This window comes from Rutidosis leptorrhynchoides, chromosome 7 (assembly GCF_046630445.1).
Source record: "Rutidosis leptorrhynchoides isolate AG116_Rl617_1_P2 chromosome 7, CSIRO_AGI_Rlap_v1, whole genome shotgun sequence".
Classification (NCBI taxonomy): domain Eukaryota; kingdom Viridiplantae; phylum Streptophyta; class Magnoliopsida; order Asterales; family Asteraceae; genus Rutidosis; species Rutidosis leptorrhynchoides.
The window spans coordinates 80,168,038-80,175,083 of NC_092339.1; the positions used below are offsets into that span (position 1 = coordinate 80,168,038).

The window sequence follows — 7,046 nt, forward strand, 5'->3', positions numbered from 1 at the left end:
GTCCAGTTATTTGTTTATTACTTAAACCTATACACTGACCAACATTCGTGTTGACGTTTTAGCATGTTTTATCTCAGGTACTTAGCTTACGCTTCTGCATCGCATCTTAAATCAAGCATGGTCGTGTCATAGGATTGAACGACGTCTTTTGCTTTTGTGAAAAACTTGATACATTTATGTTTCTTTTGCAACTAATACTTACTTATCATGTAATGTGGGTAGAAATACTTTAGTACTTGTCTTGTAAACTTGGAATTTTGTCTTTTGAAGTGTTAAATGAATGTATCTTTTGAAAACGTTGCACCTTAGAAGTCAGCCATTGTTATCTGGGACAGGTTAAGTCGTGACTTATCCCGGGATCCGAGATTGCGGCACGACATTGTCAAACTAAATTTGATCAAAAATGGTGACAGTGAATTCTGCGGTCGTACTGCGGTTGACCGTGGTGGCGACCGTGCAACTTGTTTTCACAAAAATGCGTTGCATATTCTGTCTGGGCTTCTACGGTCAGGTATACGGTCGACCGTACTTTGATCGTGTAATCTTAAGATGTTTATTTTCATTCTAAGTTTTGTTTGATATGGTCATTTGCAAGATCAAGTATGGATTACTGAACTTGCGTGTTTTATGTTAAGATGTCGATCATCACTTGTGCATATGTAAGTGTCATCATCAAAACATATAGTTTGGTTAAGCATCATACTTAACTTTATCGATTAGTCCATTAACCAACATTCAACCAACACGTCATTAGATGCCAAGTTCCAAATCCACGTGTCTTGCCTTCTGTTGCTCCTCGTCATGTTGGATATTTCTTTTGTCAGCAGTTGTAACTTACAGCCCAGTTTACTTGTGAGACTAACTCCAAGTAAACTCCATTCAATGCTCTGTCCAGCGAACTCTTTCACTTACACGAGCAGATTTCACAATTTTAATCCGAAAAGGTCTATTGAACCTGTCCAAGAGTTTAGTATTTTCAAGCCAACACTGCTCTCAAAATCGCGTTAATGATCCATCCCCAATATCTTTTTTGAAAGTTCTTAAAATATTAACTCCAAGAGAATCTAGTTTTCTGCCCAGTTTTATTTGATGTTATTCCAGGGGGTATTCTTTTGCTTCATGCGTGCAGATGTGTAATTTTCAACCCACCTTCCAACTCATATATACTTTTTATAACACAGAACCATAGGACTTGGTTTTTATTGTGAAAACACCATCACTATTTACCTAACAATGCCCAATTTTGAATTTTTTTTTATAAAATAATGTTCATATTGTACATGATACTATTAATATCAATGCCCGTGTCACATATGGTTTTTTAGAATTTGTGGTAATTTGCTTTGGAAGAATCGTAACACTAAGTTTTTTCAAGATAAAAGTTGGAACATTCCTGTCGCCATCAACGAAATTTAAGTGTGTTCTCTTGAGTGGATCTCAAGAAGAGGTAAAGAAAAAAAAGATCGAGTGGCATGTGTGGCTTAAAAAAACCGAGTGTCTAAATTGTATAGTTTCGATATGGGTTGAGTTGTCGAGCTCAATTCATGTTATGTTTTCGTGATTTTTGGCTTTGATTTGTAAGCTTTCTGTGTCTGTATTGCCCTATTTTTACGTGTCTTCTTTTTGCATGTTTTTGGGTTGTATTTGCCCCATGCCTTAAGCTTCCCGGTGTACTTTATTTTTAAGTATAAATATTATCGATTTGTTTTTTAAAAAAATAGTCCACTTAAGAATCTCATTCATTATTAGCGACTTAACTGTCGCTTAGAGTCTAAATTAAACTTCATGCAGGTTTAAAGCCCATGAAAATTTGATTCTACAATTTTCTTGGCGTCTCACATTTTTTTTATTGTTTTTTTTAACCTACTTATTGATCGGATGTCCATTCAGAAGCGATCTCTCTATCCATAGAACATTCATAGGAAGGACTTTCTCTATTATTGGGGTGTTTCACTCTGAATAGAGAAATGACTTCTCTTTATTTTAGGATAGAGGAAGAATTGTCTACATCATCGCTCCCCCATAGCCCACTTATGTGAGTTTGAGTTTTGTTGTTGTTTTTAAGAATCTCATTCAGTTTTAATTTTAGTTTTTAACTGCTCATTAGATGTATATTCTGATTTGATATGGTTAGAGAGAATTTCGGATAAAAACCAACTTATCCTCTAGATGATATAAAAATTATAATGGACTAAATAAATTATACGGTAAATAATTTATATAACAACAAAACTCAATCCTACAAAAGTGGAATATGCAGAAAGTAAAATGTAGACAATATTTCTCCTATCCTAGAACAAAGAGAAGTCATTTCTTCACCCATAGTGAAACACCCTAAGTATAAAGTAAGTCCCTATTCTCAATGTTCTATGGATAAAGAGATTGTTTCCGAATGGACATCCGACCAATAATTAGGTTATTAAAAAAGATGTGAGATAAGACGTCATGAAAATAGTAGAATCAAATTTTCATGGGTTTTAAATCTGCCTAGAGTTCAATTTAGATTCTAAACGACGCTTGTTGTTGACTCGATTAATAAAGCCAATAGTTTATATATTCGTTAGGGGCATTAATGATTGATTTGATTGAATATGTGTGCACATCAATTGCATTCAATTACTCCTAGTATATATATATATATATATATATATATATATATATATATATATATATATATATATATATATATATATATATATATATATATATAACTGCCACGTGTCACACCCTTATTCATTCTCACACAATAACTTTTTGTCAGAGTTTAGAATTAAAAAATTCAGAAAAATCATACAACTGACGCGTGTCCCTAAATTTACAGGCATATTTACTCATTTTTATCAAAACCGCCTCCTTTGATATTTTTTCAAAAAATTATGGTGATATCTCATCTTCCACAGATTTCAAAAACAATATGGATGTTGATGATTACTTCATTAGTTCTCCATCGCGATTTAGGGTTTTCTTACTAGAGATGCTGAATTAGGGTTATCAAAATCATCGCCAAATCATTCATTCGGTAAAGTAAATCTTATTTACTTGAACATTGTATTCATCCTCAAACATAAATCGACGCTGCGAACAAATCCTTCATTCATCATCCAATCGGTTACGAACAAATCGATTCAATCAGAATTAACAGATCGATTCAACATATCGATGAAACAGATCGATTCAATCAGACTAAATCGATTCAACATATAACAATTGTTCAATCAGGGTTCTCCAGGACTCAGTATATCACAAAGGATCGGTGTAGGTTTCTTTCAAATTTATACTGAATATCTTCCTATAGGTTATGTTTTCTTTGATTATTTTATTTATGTGCTTTTTTTTCTGTTTCGGTTTAATATTATTTGCTTTGTACTGATTGTTATATGTATTGTTTTTGATGATAAAATGTCTAAAGATTTTCGTACAATATATTATTACTGGGATAAGTTGCTTTATTGTTTTTTGCTTATATATATAGTGTTTACTAAGATGGCTGAAGAGGCAAAACAGAGATGGTAATGAACTAATGATGGATGCCAGTTTTCCGGTTATGATACCAACTATGTTTCTTTAAGACAAGTTGCAATTAAGACAAGTTGGATTTAGGAGCTTAATGTGCCTCTTCTTTTATGCGTATGAGGTGTTTGAAGAAATGACAAATACGTATTCGGCTATAGTCCCATGTAAAGTGACCATCTTTCTTTCATTGCAATGATTTTGATACTTTCGGTCACTTTTTGTTAATGTCAATGTGTAGATTAAAATCTTTGCCCATAGTTTCATTTAAGTTTGAGCATGAAGAGAATAACAAAATACCTGCATTCATAAGAAGAGTATTCTGAGTTGTTGTCTAAAGCTCTATATGATACAAGTAAAATTATGTTTGCATTTGTCTAACTGGGTCACTGTCATATTATGTTTAAAAGTAGTTGGAACTGCCCTGTACAAAATCAGGCTGCTGGGCAAGAGTAATAAATGTGTTTTCACTGCAACCTTAGTGTGTTGAGTGCATTTATTTTATGGCTTCATGTGCTGCAAATCATCAGGATTTAGTGACTTCAGATAATTGTAAAAGGAAACCAAATTTCATGCTTTTTGATACAACACTTGAAGGAAAGAAGCTGCTAAGAATAATCTGTCTGCTTATAAAGCTGCTCAGGTTAATTCTTGTCCTTCATCTTAGCAAATGATTATGTACAGTGCTAACGACTCAACTGTTCATCGTGCTATCCGTGGAGGTTATTTTGCCTTTTCTTCTCAGGTAAGAAGTTTATTTTCTTCTTCATGTATTTCGAGAAGCCTTGCTAGGATTTATGTATTTCGTCTTTGCAGAAAGTGACACAACTCACAAGTTGATCAACATAATAAAAAGACGATCTATAGCATCTCCATTTATTGTATGGTTTCATGACATCTTATACTTCATAACAAATTGGTATATTTATGTTGGACATGATCTACAGACAAATGTGATTGATTTTATTATCCATTAACTTGCATTTGCCAAACTTATTCTTAGATTTAAACCCTGATTGTCAACTATCTACTTGTGCTAGGTTTTAGCTTTGGTTGGTGATCAACTTGATTACAATGATAATATATGTGGCATTGTGTTAAGCATTCACTTTAATGAGGATATATTGAGCGTATGGAACCACAATGCATCTGATAATCAGGTAAGTTTATCGAATATCCCATGCTATCTGGTAAGATCAAATTTTTAATATGATGAAAAAAAAATTTTTTTTTTTAGCTAATATGATACAGGTCTTAGTCGATAGCTACAACAAACCACTTCCAGCTATTTTAGAGATTCCTTCAAAGGACAATGAGAGGTATGTGTTTGGTGTACGCTCAATAATATTCACGATCATAATCATACTTAACTGGGTACTAACTAATAAGATTAAAGGTTTCTTGGTTCGTTAACTTAAATATGGAGACTGATCCGCAAATGTAGAGTATGTGCTCAACCTACCCGAGTTATCTTATATATACTTCATTCATATTTTTTAAAACTACATCAGTAAATCTTAGTTTGTAGTATTTTTAAATTTATGTTTATTTGTTACCGTTTCACGAGGAGATTTTTGATTTCTTTGCTAAGTTGATACAAAGGGTCTCATCAAATAGTTATCAGCATACTGTTTAGATGTGTTTGTTAAGTGTCTAGATAAATCTGTAGGAACAAAGAGGTACATCAGAGTTAGCAAAATACGTAATGTTAGTTGTGGGCCACATGGCAAGATTTTAGGACAACTTAGTGATGCCATACAATGGGTTAGATGGGGCAAAATTTTATTCACAAATACTTTTTTATTCAGTTCCAAATGCTTGACACGTAGGAGATAAAACATGAGCCAAATAAACTCAGCGACATATCTTATGGGTCGGAATTGCCACCTCTACGTAGTACTTATCTGCCATTTGATCTTATAGTGGATTCGTGAAATCTACTACCAACTTCCATTCATTTGAGCAAGGAATAATAGTTGCATATTAAATTTCTGAATAGTAGTTTAACAACCTGAAGATTTCTTTCGTTTATGCTGGAGATGGCAATATGGTCATATTGGGTAAAGGGTCAGAGGATGGTTTTGTGTTAGGTCACAAGAACTTTTTGCCTTCAATTTTTAGTCTGACTACATATTTGTTACTTTTTTTTCCTGTAAGGCATAAGACTAACATTGTGTTTTTATTGTAGTTACATGGAGAAATGTGCAAAACGCTCGCTCTGACTTATGTCAAAGTCTTGAGCGTTTTTTCCGGATCTAGAAAATGCTCTTCCACGTAGCACTTCAGGGATTCAAGCATTATGTTCGTTGCATATAGCATTAGAGAAAGCAAAGATGGTTCTTCAACATTGTGCTGAATGTAGCAAAATTTACTCTGTTCCGTAAGATTTAACATTTTGATGCTCAAGTAACGTGTGTATTTGTTTATGTGTATCTGACTATTTTTAACATTTTGCAGGCTATCATGGGGGACTTGGTTGTATTGAAATTTGAGAAGGCGAGATCAGCTCTTGAAGATGGTCTTAGAAGGGTTGAAGATATAGTTCCACAAACTATAGGATGTTAGGTACATGTAAGCAAGTTTTCTGCATAAGGTTATTATTGGAGGTTGCAAATTGGGCAGCTCACACGGGCTGGTTCGTGTCTGGAATGTGTTTTTTTACACACGGGTCCAGACAGGCTGGTAATGCTGGCTGAAACACTTCCGTCAAAAATGATACCGGTAAGAAACAATGAATATCAACTTTTTCAACCACTTTAAATTCTTTATACATTCAAATATTAGATATATGTTTTGACTAAAGATGTAATTTGCCATTGCCATTCGATACGTTATTCAATTTGTTTGTTACTTCCTACGATCTCTCAGCTAATCGTATATTTGACTTTCGATTTTAATGTTATTACAGTTGTTTTTAAAGAGTGTCATTATGGCATTTGATATTATTGTTGAAGTGATCTAATATTTTATGCAGGCAAGCCAAGGCTCATCGGAACTCCAGCAATCCACAGCTACCTAAACCCAGTCCGAATTCCATGCCTCAATCAACACGTAAGTATATATTACCAACGATAAAAAGAAAATCACACTACATGTTGATTTTATGCAAAACGAGATGCTAATAATAGAGGTTTTTTTAATGTGGGTGATATGGAGATTTAAAAAAGATTACTTTGAGTGTGGAATGAATCCACTATATACAGATAAGTAGATCTTTATCTTAGAAATGGTTAATTTATAGTTTGCTACGACTCATTCTTAATTTGAACATGTCAAATGATGATGCTCTTTTTTATCTGTAAAAAAACAAGTGATTTATCAGGGTACATTCAATTCTTTTCTTATTACTAATTTTTCTATATTTTTTTGATGAGGGCAGCAAACTTAGTAGCGAGCTATGCAACAATTTTACTAACTTACATTTGATGTCAATTTATATTATTTACTTTCTTACAGGAACGATACAACTTATTAAAAGCTTATAAGGCTGCTCTTTTTTTTTTCAAAAGCAAATTATATTAAACACGAGTCGGCAA

The 7,046-nt window shown here is 33.3% G+C and overlaps 1 long non-coding RNA gene across 3 annotated transcripts; it reads left to right on the forward strand.

Moving 5' to 3' along the window:
* The first annotated feature begins 3,198 nt into the window (after positions 1 to 3,198).
* Positions 3,199 to 6,225, forward strand: LOC139858354 (uncharacterized). Of its 3 annotated transcripts, XR_011762906.1 has the most exons (6): positions 3,199 to 3,255; positions 3,473 to 3,677; positions 3,921 to 4,391; positions 4,551 to 4,670; positions 4,762 to 5,890; positions 5,968 to 6,225. It is a non-coding gene; the product is annotated as an uncharacterized lncRNA (long non-coding RNA). The 3 variants fall into 3 exon arrangements; XR_011762907.1 differs by having other exon boundaries at positions 3,473 to 4,429; XR_011762905.1 differs by having other exon boundaries at positions 3,473 to 4,391.
* The last annotated feature ends 821 nt before the right edge of the window (positions 6,226 to 7,046 follow it).